Raw genomic sequence first — 21,324 nt, 5'->3', positions numbered from 1 at the left:
AGATAGCTAGTGGGAAGCAGCTGCATAGCACAGGGAGATCAGCTTGGTGCTTTGTGACCACCTAGAGAGGTGGGATAGGGAAGGTGGGAGGGAGGGAGATGCAAGTGGGAAGAGATATGGGGATATATGTATATGTATAACTGATTCACTTTGTTATGAAGCAGAAACTGACACACCATTGTAAAGCAATTATACTCCAATAAAGACGTGGAAAAAAAAAGAAAATTAATGAGATTGGTAAATGGAGTGAAAGGAAAGAATTGAAATAAGTGACATAAATAAGGAAGTGGAGGAGAAGGTCAGAATAGTGTATTGAAAGTACACTATATAAAGAGCATGGTATAGGATTGCTATTGATGACTAATAACATTCCTCATCAGAATTCTAATGGAAGACAGGTTCTGTACTAAATGTATTTCTATATGCTGTCTCACCTAATGATTATAATAGCTCTGTGAGGATGATGTTATTCCTATTTGCAGACGTGGAAACAGGCTTTGCCTCTGAATCAGGAGTTCTTAATCTGCTGTCCACAGGGTTTGTAGAAGTCAGAGGGTTTATGAACGTGGGTGGGAAAAATTAAATCTTAATTTTTACTAACCTCTAACTAAAATTTAGCATTTTATCCAATGATGACAATAGGCAAAAACCATAGTAGTATTTACATTACTTGAGACTTTGTCACCAATAGAAATCACATATAGTTTCACATCATATTAATTATTCCAGATATCTCTAAATAACATTTAAGCTCATCATTATGCCAAAATGAAGGTAGTTACAGGACTTGATGCTAAATCTTGTTATGTATGCATTAAAGAAGAAATACATATATCACATATTTGGTTTACAAATATTTTGATAACTGTTTCAATATGCAATCATAATTTTTTTTCATTTTATGCATTTAAAAACATTATTTATCAAAGGGGTTCATAGGTTTCATCACACTGCCAAAGGGGTTCATAGAAAAAAGAATATTAAGCATCTATTTTACCTCACATGTGACCTTGAACAAGTCTTTTTCCTTCTTCTATCTCAATTCCTCTGTTTGAACTTAAATCATCTCCAAGGCCTTGGCCAGGCTTGAAGTTTTAAGTTTTAGATGAGAAGAGTAGGAAACATAAGAAAGAAGACCATCCCAGAGGTTGTCTAGCCAGAGCCTTCCTAGCCCACAGGACACATTCAGAGTAAGGATGTATTACAGGATATCTAACCAGAAATCCTGCACTTGAATTTTATTGAGGTAACATTGGTTTATAATATTATATAAGATTTATGTGTACGACATTATATTTGAACTTCTGTATACACTACAGAGTGCTCACCACCAAAAGTTAGTTTCCATCTGTCACTATGCAGTTGACCTCCTTTACCCATTTCACCCTTCCCCCACCTCCCCTCTGGTAATTACTACTCCGTTCTCTGTATATACATGTTTGCTTTTGTTTATTTTGGTTTGTTTATTTATATTCTTTTTGTTTGTTTGCATTTTTAATATTCCACATATTAGTGAAATCATATGGTATTTGTCTTTCACCGTCTAATTTTGAGTAAGCTGAAAAAATATCACTCCAGTCTAGAAGGCCTATCTGACCAAAAGTGATGGTGTTCCATGGGCCTCTAAACTGCAGATATTTGAAAGGAATTTTAAAGAATCAGGTATAACTATCAGCTGAGGAAAATTCTAAACCTGGTATAAATGATTAACTGCAAAGCGTCTTTTTTTTTTTTTTCCCCTCCTGGAACAAATTGTAGGGGCATTGAATCGTAGGGGCATTGATAGCTTGAGTCAAACTGACAGGCTGACTGTCCATTAGAAAACCACACAAAGGAAGGCTTTGGCTAGATAAAAAGTGGTCTTTCAGTCTTAGAAGACATTCTCAAGACGTACATTAAGATGTGTCAAAATATTTCTAAAATTAACAGAAAAATGTATCAAAGTATTTTTGCATAAAACATTGGTTTCAAAAGTACACTATTAGCTCATAGTCCTGTTTACTGAACTAGCCAATTACTGGGCTACTATAAGGTAATGGTAGATCTTTAGTTTTGTTTCCTTGTTTTTTTTTCTAAATATTTTAATTGTATTAATATAAAATAGTATTGTATTTTTAAAAATTTTATTGGAGTACAGTTGTTTTACAATATTGTGTTAGTTTCTGCTGGACGGAAAAATGAATCAGCAATACATATATATATATATATATATATATATATATATATATCCCCTTTTTTCCATTTCCTTCCCATTTAGGTCACCTCAGAGCATTGAGTAGAGTTATCTGTGCTATACAGTAGGTTCTCATTACTTATCTATTTTATACATAGTATCAATAGTCAATAGTATCAATAGTATCATAGTATCAATATGTCAATCCCAAACACCCAATTCATCCCACCCTCCCTTTCCCCCTTGGTATCCATACGTTTATTCTCTATGTCTATGTCTCTATTTCTGCTTTGTAAATAAGATCTATACCAATTTTTTTCAGATTCCACATATCTGTGTTAATATGCTGTATTTCTTTTTCTGAATTACTTCACTCTGTATGACAGTCTATAGGTCCATCCACGTCTCTACAAATGACCCAATTTGTTCCTTTTAATGACTGAGTAATATTCCATTAGATATATATACATCTTCTTTATCCATTCATCTGTTGATGGACACTTAGGTTGCTTCCATATCCTGCCTATTGTAAATAGTGAGGCTATGAACACTGGGGTGCATGTGTCTTTTGAATTATGGTTTTCTCTGGATGTGTGCTCAGTAGTGGGATTGCTGGGTCATATGGTAGTTCTATTTTTATATTTTTAAGGAACCTCCATACTGTTCTCCATAGTGGTTGAATCAATTTACATTCCCACAAAAAGGGCAAGAGGGTTTCCTTTTCACCACACGCTCTCTAGCATTTATTGTTTGTAGATTTTTTTGATGATGGCCACTCTGACTGGTGTTAGGTGATATCTCATTGAAGTTTTGATTTGAATTTCTCTAATGATTAGAGATGCTGAGCATCTTTTCATGTGTTTGTTGGCCATCTATATGCCTTCTTTGGAGAAATGTCTATGTAGGTCTTCCACCTGTTTTTTGATTGGGTTGTTTGCTTTTTTGATATTGAGTTGCATGAGCTGTTTGTATATATTGGAGATTAAACTTTTGTCAGTTGCTCCATTTGCAAATATTTTCTGCCATTCTGAGGGCTGTCTTTTTTGTGGTTTCCTTTGCTGTGCAAAAGATTTTAAGTTTAATTAAGGTCCATTTGCTTATTTTTACTTTTATTCTCATTACTATAGGAGGTGGGTCAAAAAAATATCTTGCTGTGATTTGTGTCAAAGAGCGTTCTGCCTATGTTTTCCTCTAAGAGTTCAATAGTGTCTGGCCTTACATTTAGGTCTTTTATCCATTTTCAGTTTATTTTTGTGTATGGTGTTAGAAAGTGTTCTAATTTCATTTGTGCATGTAGCTGTCCAGTTTTCCCAGCACCACTTATTGAAGAGACTATCTATTCTCCATTGTATATTCTTGCTTCCGTTATCAAAAATAAGATGATCATATGTACATGGGCTTATCTCTGGGCTTTCTAACCTGTTCCATTGATCTATATTTCTGTTTTTGTGCCAGTACCATACTGTCTAGATTATGGTAGCTTTGTAGTATAATCTGCAGTCAGGGAGTCTGATTCCTCCAGCTCCACAGTTTTTCTGAAGATTGATTTGGCTATTTGAGGTCTTTTTTGTTTCCATACAAACTGTAATTTTTTTCCTTCTAGTTCTGTGAAAAAATACCATTGTTAATTTGATAGGGAATGCATTGAATCTGTAGATTACTTTGGGAAGTAAAGTCATTTTCACAATACTGTTTCTTCCAATCCAAGAACATGGTATACCTCTCCATCTATTTGTGTCATCTTTGATATCTTTCATTATTGTCTTATAGTTTTCTGCTTACAGGTCTTTTGTCTCCTTAGGTAAGTTTATTCTTAGGTATTTTATTCTTTTTGTTGCCATGGTAAATGGGAGTGTTTCCTTAACTTCTCTTTCAGATTTTTCATCATTAGTGTATTGGAATGCAAGAGATTTCTGTGCATTAATTTTGTATCCTGCAACTTTACCAAACTCTTTGATTAGCTCTAGTGGTTTCCTGGTAGCATCTTTAGGATTCTCTATGTATAGTATCATGCCATCTGCAAACAGTAACAGTTTTACTTCTTCTTTTCCAATTTGGATTCCTTTTATTTCTTTTTCTTCTCTGATTGCCATGGCTAAGACTTCTAATACTATGTTGAATAATAGTAGTGAGAGTGGGCATCCTTGTCTTGTTTCTGATTTTTGAGTAAATGCTTTCAGTTTTTAGCCATTGAGAATAAGGTTTCCCATGAGTTTGCCATATATGGCCTTTATTATGTTGAGGTAGGTTCCCTTATTGCCCACTTTCTGGAGAGTTTTTATCACAAATAGGTGTTAAATTTGGTCAAAAACTTTTTTGCATCTATTGAGAAGATCATATGATTTTTATTCTTCAATTTGTTAATATAGTGTGTTACATTGATTGATTTGTGTATATTGAAGAATCCTTGCATCCCTGGGATAAATCACACTTGATCATAAAGTATGATGCTTTTAATGTGTTGTCGGATTCAGTTTGCTAGTATTCTGTTGAGGATTTTTGCATCTATGTTCATCAGTGATATTGGCCTGTTATTTTCTTTTTTGTGTGATATCTATGTCTGGTTTTGATATCAGGGTGATGGTGGCCTCATAGAATAACTTTGGGAGTGTTCCTCCCTCTGTAATATTTTGGAAGAGTTTGAGAAGGATAGGTGTTTGCTCTTCTCTAAATGTTTAATAGAATTCACCTGGTCCTAGACTTTTGTTTGTTGGAAGATTTTTAATCACAGTTTCAATTTCATTACCTGTGATTGGTCTGTTCATATTTTCTATTTCTTCCTGGTTCAGTCTTGCAAAGTTGTACCTTTCTAAGAATTTGTCCCTTTCTTCCAGTTTGTCCATTTTATTGGCATATAGTTGTTTCTGGTAATTTCTTATACTTTGTATTTCTTCAACAGTTGTAACTTCTCCTTTTTCATTTCTAATTTTATTGATTTGAGTCCTCTCCATTTACTTCTTGATGAGTCTTGCTAAAGGTTTTTCAATATTGTTTATTTTCTCAAAGAACCAGCTTTTAGTTTTATTGATCTTTACTATTTTTTTGCTTCTATTTCATTTATTTCTGCTCTGATATTTATGATTTCTTTCCTTCTGCTAACTTTGGGTTTTCTTTCCTCTTTCTTTAGTTACTTTAGGGTAAAGTTAGATTTTTTTATTTGAGATTTTTCTTGTTTCTTGAGGTAGGATTGTATTGCTATAAACTTCCTTCTTAGAACTGCTTTTGCTGTATCCCATAGGTTCTGCTTCATTGTGTTTTCGGTGTCATTTGTTCCTAGGTATTTTTTGTTTTCCTCTTTGATTTCTTCAGTGATATCTTGATTATTTAGTAGCACATTGTTTAGCTTCCATGTGTTTGTGTTTTTTACAGTTTTTTTCCTGTAGTTCATTTCTAATCTCATAGCATTGTGGTCAGAAAAGATACTTGATATGATTTCAATTTTCTTCAATTTACCAAGGCTTCATTTGTGACTCTAGGTGTGATCTATCCTGGAGAATGTTCCGTGTGCACTTGAGAAGAAATTGTATTCTACTGCTTTCAGATGGAATGTCCTATAAAATCAATTAGGTCTATCTGATCTAATGTGTCATTTAAACCTTGTGTTTCCTTATTAATTTTCTGTCTGGATGATCTGTCCATTGGTGTAAGTTCATTTTAAAGTCCTCCACTTTTATTGTGTTACTGTTCATTTTCCCTTTTATGGCTGTTAGTGTTTGCCTTATGTATTGAGGTTCTTTGATGTTGGGTGCATAAATATTTACAATTGTTATATTTTCTTCTTTTGTTGATCTCTTGATCATTATGTAATGTCTTTCCTCGTCTCTTGTGAGTGTCTTTATTTTAAAGTCTATATTTTCTGTCATGAGTATTGCTACTCCAGCTTTCTTCTGATTTCCATCTGCATGGAATATCTTTTCCCATCTCCTCACTTTCAGTCTGTATGTGTCCCTAGATCTGAAGTAGGTATCTTGTAGACAACCTATATGTATGTGCTGTTTTTGTATCCATTCAGCCAGTCTGTGTCTTTTGGTTGGAGCATTTAATCCATTTAAATTTAAGGTAATTATTGATATGTACATTCCTATTACCATTTTCTTAATTGTTTTGGGTTTGTTTTTGTAGGTTTTTCTTCTATTGTGTTTCCTGCCAGAGAAGTTCTTTTAACATTTGTTGCAAAGCTGGTCTTGTGGTACTAAATTCTCTTAGCTTTTGCTTGTCTGTAAAGCTCTTGATTTCTCTGTCAAATCTGAAGGAGAGCCTTGTTCTGTAGAGTAATCTTGCTTGTTGGATTTCCCTTTCATCACTTTAAATATATTCTGCCACTCCCTTCTGGCCTGCAGAATTTCTGCTGAAAAATCAGCTAATAACCTTATGGGATTCCCTTGTATGTTATTTGTTGCTTTTCCCTTGCTGCTTTTAATATTTTTTCTTTGTATTTAATTTTTGTTAGTTTGATTAATATACGTTTTGTCTTGTTTCTTCTTGGGTTTATCCTGTATGGGACTCTCTGCACTTCCTGGACTTGGGTGGCTATTTCCTTTCCCATATTAGGGAAGTTTTAAACTATAATGTCTTCAAATATTTTCTCATACACCTTCTCATTCTCTTATTCTTCTAGGACACCCTGTAATTTGAATATTCATGCATTTAATGTTGTCTCAGAAGTCTCTGAGACTGTTACCAATTCTTTTCATTCTTTTTTTCTTTATTCTGCCCTGCAGCAGTTATTTTCACCATTCTGTCTTCCAGTTCACTTATCCATTCCTCTGCTGTTTATTCTGCTATTGATTCATTCTAGTATATTTGTGTGTGTGTGTGTGGTATGCGGGCCTCTCACTGTTGTGGCCTCTCCTGTTGCAGAGCACAGGGTCTGGACGTGCAGGCTCAGCAGCCATGGCTCACGGGCCCAGCTGCTCCGTGGCATGTGGGATCCTCCCAGACTGAGGCACGAACCCATGTCCCCTGCATCAGCAGGCGGACTCTCAACCACTGCACCACCAGGGAAGCCCTCTAGTGTATTTTTAATTTCAGTTATTATGTTGTTCATCACTGTTTGTTCTTTAGTTCTTCTAAGTCCTTGTTAAATATTTCCTGTATTTTCTCCCCTCTATTTCCAAGATTTTGGATCATCTTTACTATCATTACCCTGAATTGTTTTTCAGGTAGATTGCCTATTTCCTCTTCATTTATTTGATCTTGTGGGTTTTTATCTTGCTCCTTTGTCTGCAACATATTTCTCTGTCTTCTCATTTTGTCTAACTTACTGTGTTTGAGGTCTACTTTCTGAAGGCTGCAGGGTCATAGTTCCTCTTTCTTCTGATGTTTGCCCCCCATGGGTGAGGTTGATCCAGTGGTTTGTGTAGGCTTCCTGGTGGCGGGGAATGGTGCCTGTGTTTTTGTGGGTGGAGCAGGATCTTATCCCCCTGATGGGCACAGGTGTGTCACGTCATGTGTTTTTGGGGTGTCTGTGGGCTTAGTACAACTTTAGTCAGCCTGTCTGCTGATGGGTGGTTTTGTGTTCCTGTCTTGTTTGTTGTTTGGCATGGGGCATTGATTCAGCACTGGAGCCTTCAGATAGTTGGGTGGAGCCTGGTCTCAGAGTTGAGATGGAGACCTCCAGGAGAGCTCTCACCATTTAATGTTCCCTCAGGCTGGGAATTCTCTGGTATTCTAGTTTCCTGGGCTCAGCACTTCCACCCAGAGGCTCAGGCCCAACCCCTGGTCTGGGCACCAAGAACGTGCAAGCCACACAGCTAGGCAAAAAGGGGGAAAAGAAAAAGAAAAGAAAAAAGAAAAACAAAAAGAGTGGGAAGAAAATGAGTCAAAACAGACAAAATAAAACCCATGACCATAGCAAAGGACTTCCCTAGTGGCACAGTGGTTAAGAATATGCCTGCCAATGCAGGAAACATGGGTTCAATCCCTTGTCCAGGAAGATCCCACATGCCATGGAGCAACTAAGCCCATGCACCACAACTACTGAGCCTGCACTCTAGAGCACGTGAGCCACAACTACTGAGCCCCTGTGCTGCAACTCCTGAAACCTGCATGCCTAGAGCCCATGCTCCACAGCAAGAGAAGCCACCACAATGAGAAGCCCACACACCACAACAAAGTTTAGCCCCTGTTCGCCACAACTAGAGAAAGCCAATGCGCAGCAACGAAGACCCAAAGTAGCCAAAAATAAATAAAATTTTTTAAAAAATAGCAAAGACAAAATCAAACAAACATCAGCAACAACAATTAAAAACAAACAAACAAAATCCCTGACAAATAGTAAAATCAAAACCAAACAAACAAACAAAAGCAACAACAAACATACACACACATACAAAAGAAACAAACATAAAAACAGAGAAAACAAAAAACAAGAGAACAACCAGACAAACAGAAGAACACCAAAATGATATCAAAGAATTAAAAACAAAACTAACAAAAATAAAAAACAAAACAAAAGCAGAATTTAAACTGAAGGAAAAAGCAAAAAAAGCAAAACAAGCTCACAAAAAGATTTTTTAAAGTTAAGAACAAATAGAAGAAAGGAAAAAAGATAAAAAACAAAATAGAACAAAGAAGTGGGATGAATTGGGAGATTGTGATTGACATATATACACTATTGATATTATGTATAAAATAGATAACTAATGAGATGCTACTCTCTAGTTTAGGTAACTCTACTCAGTGCTGTGTACCGACCTAAATGGGAAGGGAATCCAAAAAAATAGGGGATATATGTTTATATGTAGCTGATTCACTTTGCTATACAGTAGAAAGTAACACAATATTGTACAGCAACTATACTCCAAAAAAATTTTGTTAAATATAGAACAAAGCAAAGAAAGAAGGAAAAAACACAGAACAACACAAAAGTAATATAGAAATAGAAATATAAAAAAATTAAAAATATATTAAAAATTTAAACTACATAAAAGTAAAAAATAAAAACAAATAGTAATAAAAATCAGCAGAACAAAACATTAAAAAGTAGTAATAATTATAATTCCTGGGGTCTCAGCTGTCAGTGTCCTTGCCCCCACCCTGAGTCACAGCCAACCTCCACCTCTCCAGGAGCCCCTCCAAAACCTCTAGGTATGTCTCTGGACCCTCTGTGGCCACTGTCGGGGCAGCTCAGACTCTGAACTGGCCCACTGCTGCATGTACTGTTCCCCAAAGTCCACAGCTGCTATAGCTAGACCGGTTTCATTTGTGGGAACACTCATTGTCCATTCAGATATTCCATAGACGCAGGGTTTACCAAGCAAATTGTGGGGATTTAACCTGTGGCTTGTGTAGCTGCCCAGAAATATTTTTGTTCCTCTTCCTTAGTCGCACCACCCCCTGGGGCTCAGCTGTGGTTTTAGCCCATTTCCCACAGAAGTCTGCTCCCGAGGCTGCCCTGGAGCACTCGGGTCTGTCCCAATGAGGACAAGGAATGGAGGTGGCATGTCTGCCTGGATTACGGGGACCCTGGCAGTGATGGGTGCATGGGAAAGGCAGCAGCTGTGGGGGTAAGAGTTCTGGCCCTAGCACCTTGTGGCCAGCGTGAGAAGTTCAGCCCTGTTGGGGGCTTTTCTTAGTACCTGGCGGGGTGGGGGGTCAGTGAGTGGAGACAGAGGCTACAATGGCAGCTCCACCCCCTACACATCACTCAACAGTGGCACCATGCTTCTATGGCAGTCTTGGTTTCCTCCTCAAGCATTCCCAGTTGCAGATTTCTTCCCTCGCATCCCCTCAGGCTGTCTCCTTGCAGCCAACAGCAGTCCTCCTCCCGGTTCGCACATGGTCTCAGTCCTTGTGTGCACCAACAGACACATGTCCCAGTCTGGAGCATGCAGGGCTATAGCACAGATAATCTGTGTAGGTCTCACTCTGTCCTTTCTGCCACAGACTGACCATTTCACCCTCCTCTGACAGCCTCAGATGCTCTCTTTCTGTCCCAACTGATTGCCCCATTGGCGATGGGACTTCCTGGATGCAGGAACCTCTCCTCTGTTTCAGCTTCCCCCCAGGACACAGATCCCATCCCGCTTCCTCTCCTCTTCTTTTTCCCTTCTTTCTCTCATTTTACCCAGTTATGCAGGGATCTCTCTTGTCCTTTTTGGTGTCCAAGGTCTTCTGCTAGTATTCAGCCAGTGCTCTGTGGGAATTGTTCCATCTGTAGATGTATTATTGATGCATTTGTGGAAAGAGATGAACTCCATGTCCTCCTACTCCACCATCTTGGTGACCTAGCTCTTTAGTTTAATTTAAAGGTGTGAAGCTAAACCAAAAAAAGATCTAAACCAAAAAAAAGATCAAAAGCATATTTTAGTACAGTATTGATATTAATCACAAGCATCTCTCAATTAGATTATTGCCACAAACCACCAAGTGATAGAGCCATCAAGATGCAAAGAACTCAGAATTCAGAGAAGTTAAAGGTTGTTTTTTCCCAGTCAGTACCAGATTACTCCTAGTCCATACTCAAAATGATACCCACTTAGGCCATGTGGTAGGGCACATTTATCTCTTTACTGTCCTCTTGATATTGCAGGTTCTGTGAAGCTTCTTTGAAAGACATCCAAGTGGGATGGGAGGAGCCACTATGGGCTTGCCTGGCAACTGGATCAAGGTTCAACTCTGGATCCAATCCCTATTTTACTGTGGGAACTTGGATAAGTGAGCCCAACTCCTTGAACCTGTTTCCTTATCTATGGGCTGCCCCATAGAAAGTGTTTGGAAATAGCAGGAGCCCACCAAATTTCAATTCCCTAAGCTTCCATGTTCTCTTGAATGTCATTCTCTGCTCTCCTCATCCTAGCCAAATCCTGCAAAATCTGCAAATGCAGGTATTTTCTTTGTTTTGTTTTGCTCACTGGTGTATCCACAACACTTAGAACAATGTCTGACTGGCTTATAATAGAGATGCCTAAATATTTGTTGAGAAAATGAACTCTCACTGCCTGTAGTTTGGTTATTGCAAAGACAGTAGTGAATCATGCAAGGCTGAGAATGCACAGTGCTCTGATTGTGGCAGTATTCCATGGTCATAACATATAGATGTATAAACTGCACAAAGTCACCCTACCAGGAAGGACAGCTGGGGCTGAAATCTAGAGGGTGCTCTCCTTGCCAAGGTCTACATCTACTCAACAAGGCACATTTTTCCTTATTTACAAACCAAGACCTGCTCACAGGGTGTGTTTGTCAGGAAGAGATGCCTTTTTCTAATCTTCACAAAAGTACTATATAGGCTAGCAGCCACCCTATATGGGGTTATTTTCTCTTCTTTCTCTATATTGTGTAGCCTTGTGCAGAACTAGGTATTTAGTAGATGTCCAGAAAAAACCTGTTAGTGGATGTGGGAAAGGGTTTACAGTGTCATCTTTTATCCCTTTGACTGCTCATTGCCCTTTCCATCTGATAGTGCTTTTGGAAACAAGGTGATCCAGCGAGGTGGGAAACACAACATAGCTACTCTTTCCAGAGTTGAGACAAATGAAAACACACCTAACAGGTTTCCAGTGTTGTCATCCATTTGCCAAGCTAACCTGAAAATATAAACTTTTCCCACCATCAGTGTTAGCAAGTGCACTAGCCATCAGTACACCATCCTTAAAAAGCTTATTTCATACAAATGAAATAAGCCATTTAAGTGAGCAAAAGGCTGTAATGTGGAGACCCACATGGCTAGCTTTTCTTTGCCTTTCTGGAAAGATAAAAGTACTGAGAAGCAAAAGCTTGTTAAAGTAAATGAAATTGTTTCCAATTCACAATCTGCTGAAGTATTATAGAGTTAGAAAGTATTTTTGAATTGAAATTTTTAAGCAAACTAAATATAATCAATTTGGATTCTCTATATGCCATACTATTTGACCTTTTTTAAGCATTTGCCTTTTAAAAAGAAATAGATGTTTGTCTTCAAAGGAGGTGTGTCTTGGTAATGTAACTTAGCATTAGGCAAAGATGTGTATGATTGCAAATATATTTTCCTGATCCTTTGTGGAGTAAGGAGACTGATGGCCATTTCCAAGGTGCTGAGTGGCCCAGTATTAAAGCTCTCTACTGGTATACCAATCACCTCCCATTTTATTCCCTGGAGTTAGGGAAGCTAGAGCTAGAGATGACATACAAACATAGATTTTGGAGTAAAAGATTTGTGAAATCTGAACTGTAGGTAAAATAATTTTAAGCTCAAAGGTTAGCTAGTTGAAGAAAAATTAACAAGTGTAGAAGGATTGACTCAGCAACTCAGAGGGCAATGAGTTGTGATGCTTTGTAATAAAGGCAAATAAAGAAAGTTGTACAAGAAGTTCACTTGGAGCTCAATTCTAAGATAACACAGAGCCATATTCATAGTGTGCTTTAGCCAGTTAAGAAGAGGAAACTTAGTAACTGCTTTCAAGTGCATGAAGGGCCATTATGTGGACACTTCTCTCCCTTGCAGAGCCCCAACTTTTAAAACTAAAAGAAAATTTAGAATCTTAAAGATAATAAAAAAGATTGTCTTTAGAAGTGAAAGAAACTGAGATTATTTCTCTCTAAAGAGTACAAGACATCAAGGGATAAAGGATTGGAGATGGAGAGACAGGTGGAAAAAATAGAATGGATAAAAAACAGTCTAGGCATAACCAGTGAAAACATCTCCAAAGGCAAAATTTTCCAACTTGCAGGCAGACCAGCAGTATACCTTGATGTAATTGCCCAGCCAGAAGACTAGAGCTGGTGGGATCTTGCAGTAGCATTATATGTCAGTGAGGTAATGTATGCTTTCCCCTAGCAGAAACACATGTTAATTTTCCTTCCCTGCCTACTTTATATTAAAGATTACAAATCTATAGTTTAAAATCTAACTTTTCACTGAAGATCCAAGCTCATGTTTCTAATGACTTTCCAATCCCTGAAAATCAGCCCATCCAAACCACGTGCATTTTACAAATGAGGAAATGGCTACTCAGAGAAGGGAAATCGTCTGAGATCCTACTGCTCAGATTCAAGCCCACATCTGTCTAACTTTTAAACTTTAGGCCAAATGCTGTAATCCAGTCTACCTGTTGCCTCTTTGAGTCTTAACTCTTCCTTGCAGTCTTGTCCAACTATATTTATCTCCCCTCTTTTGAATTCAATCAGCATTTAGCATCTCTGACACATAAGTTGTCACTTTGTCATGTGCTGGCTTGTATAGTTCAATAATTATTTTGTGTCTAAATCTTGTACTCCCAACTAGATGGACAGGCAGGAACATGCCATGTCTTTCTTTTCTTCCATGGCTCCTGGTAAGGTGGTGGAAGATACATAAGATAGTTCATAAACACTTACACACTTGACTAGAGAAAATAGAGGGGCTACAATGTTTCTTTATCTTTCCTCTTCATTTTCCTTTCTGTCTTTCCTTCTTTCTTTCTTTTTCTTTCTTTCTTTCTTTGTATCTTTCTTTCTATTTCTCCCTTCCTCCCTCCCTCCCTCCTTCCCTCCGTCCTTCCTTCCTCCTTTCCTTCCTACCTTCATTCCTTCCTTCCTTCCTTCCTCCCTCCCTCCTTTCTTTCCTCTCCTCCCTTCCTTCCTTCCTCCCTCCCTCCTTTCTTTCCTCTCATTCCTTCCTTCCTTCCTTCTTTATTTGTTTCTTTCCCTTCCTTCCTTCCTTCCTTCTTTCCTTCCTTCCTTCCTTCCTTTCTTCCTCACTGTTTTTGTCACTTGAAATACCCAGGGAGGTGGAGGCTAGAATATCACCAAATTTTGAGGAGAAGACCTGGATATGAGGAGATGGTACTATAATTAGCTCCAGGAAGCATATGCAGCAACCAAAAAGGAGTGTTTGCTCCTCCAACCAGTTGCCTGACAGAGTCAGTGGATTAAAGATTATACCTTTATATATTGGAGCAATCAGCAGGTTGTACTTGGCAGAATTGAGGTAGGATTAAAGGAATGCTTCTAATTCATGTCAGAAGATGGGGAAAAATCCATTAAAGTAACATAAACATGAAAGTGTAATCTCATATACAGCAATAGAGCTTTTGGTTACTGAACCTGGAACCCTCCCTTGTAAGTTAGCAACTACTGGGAGGTCCTGCAATACCTAGAAAGAGCTGGGGGTGCTGTGGGGGGTGAAGAGTGGAGTTTAAGTACTTTTCAAATACAAGAATTGAAATGGTTTCAAAATAATCTCACCAGATGTTAGAGGAAAGAGATTAATAAATTCCTTCTGCTCTTCATGTCTGGTGCTTCCCTAAGCTCTGAACTGCTGTTCCCCTTGAAGGCCTCCTTCTGGCTATCCCTCTACCCCTCTGTCCAACATATGAGTCAAGGTAATAGAAAATAAACTTTGCAGCTACTTAACTGACAGCATATAGATAAAAGAACTGGTAACAAGTATATATCTGTCTTTTCATCTTGCTTTTATCTTCTAGGTCCTCATCCATATGGACTGAACAAAAGCACACAACCTAAAAGTTGTGAGTTATGTTTTATTTGGGCAACGTACTGAGGACTATAGCCCAGGAGACAGCCTCTTAGATAGCTCCGAGGAACTCTTCCAAAGAGGTAAGAGAGTAGCCAGGATATATAAGTGGTTTTGCTGAAAAAAAATGTAGTGAAACATCAAAAGATTACTGCTAATAACAAAAACAAGTTAATGATTTTAGTGCTTTTCGATGTATGAGAAGATGTAAGAGTCTGGGCTCATTGAAATTATTCCTTGGATATGTATCTTAATTATCTAGGGCCATTATCCTCTTTTTCTCCTTCCTGAATTCCCCTTAGGGCACACTGGCAGGGAGGTGGGGGTGGCAGTTGTAGTGGCTCATAGCTTGATGGTGGGCAACATTTGTTGTTTACTGGAATGGCAGGCAACATTCTTTGTTTACTTAAATGTGTTGCAACATTTTTGTCTTCATCCACCACCCCACATTGGTAGTTTTTGATAACAAGAACTAGAAAAAAGCCATTATCAGAACGTACTAAAAATAACCTTGTTACGGCATTGTAGAGAAAAAACATGAGTAGTTGTCAGTTTGTCTCTTGATAAACAATTAAAAGAGGGAAGACCACAGGCTTTGCAGTCAGGCCAACTTAAGTTCCAAGCCAGGTTCCACCACTTAATGGTTGTTTAACCCTGGGAAATTTAATTTCTCTGAGTCTCCGGTTCTCATTTGTGAAATGGGAGGTAAAAACACCTATCATTCAAGGATGTTATGAATATTAAAACAAAGTATGGGGACTTCCCTGGTGGTGCAGTGGTTAAGAATATGCTTGCCAACGCAGAGGACATGGGTTTGAGCCCTGGTCCAGGAAGATCCCACGTGCTGCGGAGCAACTAAGTCCATGTGCCACAACTACTGAGCCTGCACTCTACAGCCTGTGAGCCACAACTATTGAGCCCACGTGCCACAACTACTGAAGCCCGTGTGCCTAGACCTCATGCTCCACAACAAGAAAAGCTACTGCAGTGAGAAGCCCACTCACCACAGTGAAGAGTAGCCTCCTCTCACCGCAACTAGAGAAAGGCCATGCTCAGCTACGAAGACCCAATGCAGCCATAAATAAATAAATAAATAAATAAATTTATACATATATAAAAAAGTATGGTGATGAAGTGTCAAGCACTTATTTAAACACCTTATCCATTCCTCGCAACAACATTAGGAGATAGAGACAAGCATTAACTCCACTTTACAGGTGAGTACACTGAGTCACAAGGAGTTTAAATAATTTGCCTAAGCAATAGAATAAGTGGTCAAGATGAGATTGTGAGCCTTGATCATCTGACTGTAAAACTAAGTTCTTAATCACTATATTGTGCTGAAAAAAGTTCAGAGATATAAGACAGCTGCTCCATTCTCATCACACACACCAAACAACTAGGACAAAAGTTAGTACTAGGGTTTCCCTGGTGGCGCAGTGGTTGGGAGTCCGCCTGCCAATGCAGCAGATGCAGGTTCGTGCCCTGGTCCGGGAGGGTTGCACATGCTGCGGAGCGGCTGGACCCGTGAGCCATGGCCGCTGGGCCTGCGCGTCCAGAGCCTGTGCTCTGCAGCGGGAGAGGCCACAACAGTGAGAGGCCCGCGTACCACAAAAAAAAAAAAAAAGTTAGTACTGAAGAACTTGGCATCAATTTCAAATGCAGTGAAGGTTGAGAGAAAATAAAGGTCTTTCAGGGTTAATTCATATTAGAATGAAGACTTAAAACTATATGTAGAATTTCATAGTTTGAAGATCCATAAATATTCTCCCTCATCTTAAACGGAAGGAAAATGAGGCCCAGAGAGGCAAAGTGTCTTTCTTATGGTCACACAACTAGTTAATGATAAAACCATAATAAAACTCAGTTTGGCTATAAAAATGATTGATTTTATGAGTATAAGAGCAACATGGAGGTTCTTGGGGGTCATACAGCCAGAATAACTGAAGGAGTGAAGATGTTTCAGAATCAAAACTTCTTCAGCTAATGAGGCAAGATCACTTAGTAGAAGCAGTGTATTGCCAAATGTATGACAACTAAGTGTATGTATTGGTACTAAAAGAGGGATCATTATCCTGAACACCAATTTAACAGTGATTTTTACCCTCTCACTACCACTAACCTGATATTAAGCCTTGAAGGACAACTTAAAATCAGATAAGTGACTAGTTGCAAAGTGTGGGAAATCCTGGTATGTGGGGCATGTAGGTTTATAAGAAGTGGAGAAAAAGCATTATTAAAGGCAGAGAGTCCACCATAACCATGTCACATGTAGTAAGTGATGAAAAGACAAGTGTTGGACAAATGTGGCCCCAGCAGAAGGAACCAGGTCAGATGAGTTTTCTTTCTTTTTTTTAAATTTAATTTTTATCTTATGTGGAGTATAGTTGATTTACAATGTTGTTTTAATTTCAAGTGTACAGCAAAGTGATTCAGTTACACATACACATATATTCATTCTTTTTCAGATTCTTTTCCAATATAGGTTATTATAGAATATTGAGTAGGGTTCTCTGTGATATACAGTAGGTCCTTGTTGATTATCCATTTAATATATAGTTATGTGTATATGTTAATCCTAAACTCCTAATTTATCCCCCCCCACTTTTCCCCTTTGGTAACCACAAATTTGTTTTTGAAGTCTGTGAGCCTGTTTCTGTTTTGTAAATAAGTTCATTTGTATCATTCTTTTAGATTTCACATATAAGTGATATCATATGATATTTGTCTTTGATTCACTTCACTTAGTATGATAATCTCTAGGTCCATCCATGTTGCTGCAAATGGCATTATTTCATTCTTTTTTTATGGCTGGGTAGTATCTTTAATTGAAAAAGTTACTTATTTCATTTAGTGTAATTCCCTCAAGTTTCATACATGGTATTGCAAATGGCAGAATCTCCTTCTTTTTATGGCTAAATAATATTCCATTTTATACATACAACACATTTTCTTTATCCATTCTTCACTTAGGTTGTTTCCATGTCTTGGCTGTTGTAAATAATGCTATAACAAACATAGGGGTACAGATATCTCTTTTTTTTTTTTCTGGGGACATTTACAACTCTTATTTATTTTTTTTTTTTTAAATGGGTTATAGTTGCTTTACAATGCTGTGCTAGTTTCTGCTGTACAACGTTGTGAATCAGCAATATATATATCTATATCCCCTCCCCCTTGGACCTCTCTCTCACAACCCTCATCCCACCCATTTACGTCATCACAGAGCACCGAGCTGAGATCCCTGTGCTATACAGCAGGTTCCCACTAGCTATCAATTTTACACATGGTAGTGTATATATTTCAATACTAATCTCCCAATTAATTTCACCCCCTTCCCCCCATGTCCACACATGTGTTTTCTACATATGCATCTCCATTCCTACCATGCAAATTGGTTCTTCTGTATCATATTTCTAGATTCCACAGATATGCATTAATATACGATATTTGTTTTTCCCTTCTGACTTACCTTACTCTGTATGACAGACTCTAGGTCCATCCACCTCTCTAAAAGTGACCCAATTTTGTGCCTTTTCATGGCTGAGTAATATCCCATTTTATATATATACCACATCTTCTTTATCCATTCATCTGTTGATGGACATTTAGGTTGCTTCAATGTCCTGGCTCTTGTAAATAGTGCTGCACTGAACATTGGGTTACATGTATCTTTTTTATTATGGCTTTCTCAGGGTATATGCCCAGTATTGGGTTGCTGGGCCATATGGTAGTTCCACTTTTAATTTTTTGAAAGGAAGCTCTATACAGTTCTCCATAGTGGCTGTATCAATTTCCATTCCCACCAACAGTGCAAGAAGGTTCCCTTTTCTCCACACCCTCTCCAGCATTCATTGTTTGTAGATTTTTTTGATGATGGCCATTTTGGTAAGTGTGAGGTGATACCTCATTGTAGTTTTGATTACAGTTCTCTGATAATTAGTGATGTTTAGCATGTTTACATGTACCTCATGGTGACCTATATGTCTTCCTTGGAGAACTGTCTATTTATGTTTTCCACCCATTTTTTGATTAGGTTGTTTTTCGTGATATTTACCTGCATGTAAATATACATACAAATTTTTGTATATTTTGGAGATTAATCCTATGCCAGTTGCTTCATTTGCAAATATTTTTCTCCCATTCTGAGGCTTGTCTTTTCATCTCGTTTATGGTTTTCTTTGCAGTCTAAAAGCTTTTAAGTTTAGTTAGGTACCATTTGTTTATTTTTGTTTTTATTTTCATTAGTCTAGGAGGTGGGTCAAAAAAAATCTTGCTGTGATTTATGTCAAAGAGTGTTTTTCCTATGTTTTCCAGTAAGAATTTTATAGTGTCCATTCTTACATTTAGATCTTTAATCCATTTTGAGGTTTGTTTTTTTAAGCACTTTAAATTTTTTTAAATTTTATTTATTTATTTTTGGCTGTGTTGGATCTGTTGCTGCATGTTTTCTCTAGTCGTGGCTAGCGGGGTTTCCTCTTCGCTGTGGTGTGAGTGCTTCTCATTGTGGTGGCTTCTCTTGTGGAGTACGGTCTCTAGGCATGCGGGCTTCAGAAGTTGTGGCACACAGGCTTAGTTGCTCTGCAGCAGGTGGGTTCAACCCCAACCAGGGCTCAAACCTGTGTCCCCTACATTGACAGGTGGTTTCTAAACCACTGCACCACAAGAGAAGTGTCTTGAAATTATCTTTGTGTATGGTGTTAGGTAGTGTTCTAATTTCATTCTTTTGCATATAGCTGTCCAGGATTCCCAGCACCACTTATTGAAGAGACTGTCTTTTCTCCATTGTATATTCTTGTCTTCTTTATCATAGATTAGATGTCCATAGGTGTGTGGGTTTTCTCTGGGATTTCTATCCTCTTCCATTGATCTATCTTTCAGTTTTTGTGCCAGTACCATACTATCTTGATTACTGTAGCTTTGTAGTATAGCTTGAAATCAGGTAGACTGATTCCTCCAGCTCCCTTTTTCTTTTTCAAGATTCTTTTGGCTATATGGGGTCTTTTGTGTTTCCATACAAATTGTAAAATTTTTGTTTTAATTCTATGAAAAGTGCTTTTGGTAATTTGATAGGGATTGTAGTGAATCTGTGGATTGCTTTGCGTAGTGTAGTCATTTTCACAATACTGAGTCTTCCAATCCAAGAACATGGTATATCTCTCCATCTGTTTGTGTCATTTTTTTTTTTTGTTTGTGTCATTTTTGATTTCTTTTTTTTAACAACTTTATTAGAGTATAATTGCTTTACAATGGTGTGGTAGTTTCTGCTTTATAACAAAGTGAATCAGTTATACATATACATATGTTCCCATATCTCTTCCCTCTTGCATCTCACTCCCTCCCACTCTCCCTATCCCACCTCTCCAAACGAACACACAGCACTGAGCTGATCTACCTGTGCTATGCAGCTGCTTCCGTCTAACTAACTACCTTACATTTGGTAGTGTATATATGCCAATGCCTCTCTCTTGCTTTGTCACAGCTTACCTTCCCCCTCCCCATATCCTCAAGTCCATTCTCTAGTAGGTCTGTGTCTTTATTCCTGTCTTACCCTTAGGTTCTTCATGACATTTTTTTTCTTAAATTGCATATATATGTGTTAGCATGCGGTACTTGTTTTCTCTTTCTGACATACTTCACTCTGTATGACAGATTCTAGGTCTATCCACCTCATTACAAATAGCTCAATTTCGTTTCTTTTTATGGCTGAGTAATATTCCATTGTATCTATCTGCTACGTCTTCTTTATCCATTCATTCCATGATGGACACTTAGGTGGTTTCCATCTCCTGGCTATTGTAAATAGAGCTGCAATGAATATTTTGGTACATGATTTTTTTGAATTATGGTTTTCTCAGGGTATATACCCAGTAGTGGGATTGCTGGGTCATATGGTAGTTCTATTTGTAGTTGTTTAAGGAACCTCCATACTGTTCTCCATAGTGGCTGTACCAATTCACATTCCCACCAGAAGTGCAAGACTGTTCCCTTGTCTACACACCCTCTCCAGCATTTATTGTTTCTAGATTTTTTTAAACATCTTTATTGGAGTATAATTGCTTTACAATGGTGTGTTAGTTTCTGCTTCACAACAAAATGAATCAGTTATATATATACATATATTCCCATATCTCTTGCCGCTTGCATCTCCCTCCCTCCCACCCTCCCTATCCCACCCCTCCAGGCGGTCACAAAGCACCGAGCCAATATCCCTGTGCCATGTGGCTGCTTCCCACTAGCTATCTACCTTACTACGTTTGTTAGTGTGTATATGTCCATGACTCTCTCTCGCCCTGTCACAGCTCACCCTTCCCCCTCCCCATATCCTCAGGTCTATTCTGCAGTAGCTCTGTGTCTTTATTCCTGTCTTACCCCTAGGTTCTTCATGACATTATTGTTTCTTAAATTCCATATATATGTGTTAGCATACGGTATTTGTCTTTCTCTTTCTGACTTACTTCACTCTGTATGACAGACTCTAGGGCTATCCACCTCATTACAAATAGCTCAATTTCTTTTCTTTTTATGGCTGAGTAATATTCCATTGTATATATGTGCCACATCTTCTTTATCCATTCATCCATTGATGAACACTTAGGTTGCTTCCATGTCCTGGCTATTGTAAATAGAGCTGCAATGAACATTTTGGTACATGACTCTTTTTGAATTTTGGTTTTCTCAGGGTATATGCCCAGTAGTGGGATTGCTGGGTCAT

Source organism: Aethalodelphis obliquidens, unplaced genomic scaffold (genome assembly GCF_003676395.1).
Source record: "Aethalodelphis obliquidens isolate GAN/ISIS:26980383/991018 unplaced genomic scaffold, ASM367639v1 scaffold85, whole genome shotgun sequence".
Classification (NCBI taxonomy): Eukaryota; Metazoa; Chordata; class Mammalia; order Artiodactyla; family Delphinidae; genus Aethalodelphis; species Aethalodelphis obliquidens.
Note: the sequence above shows the minus strand (reverse complement) of the source record.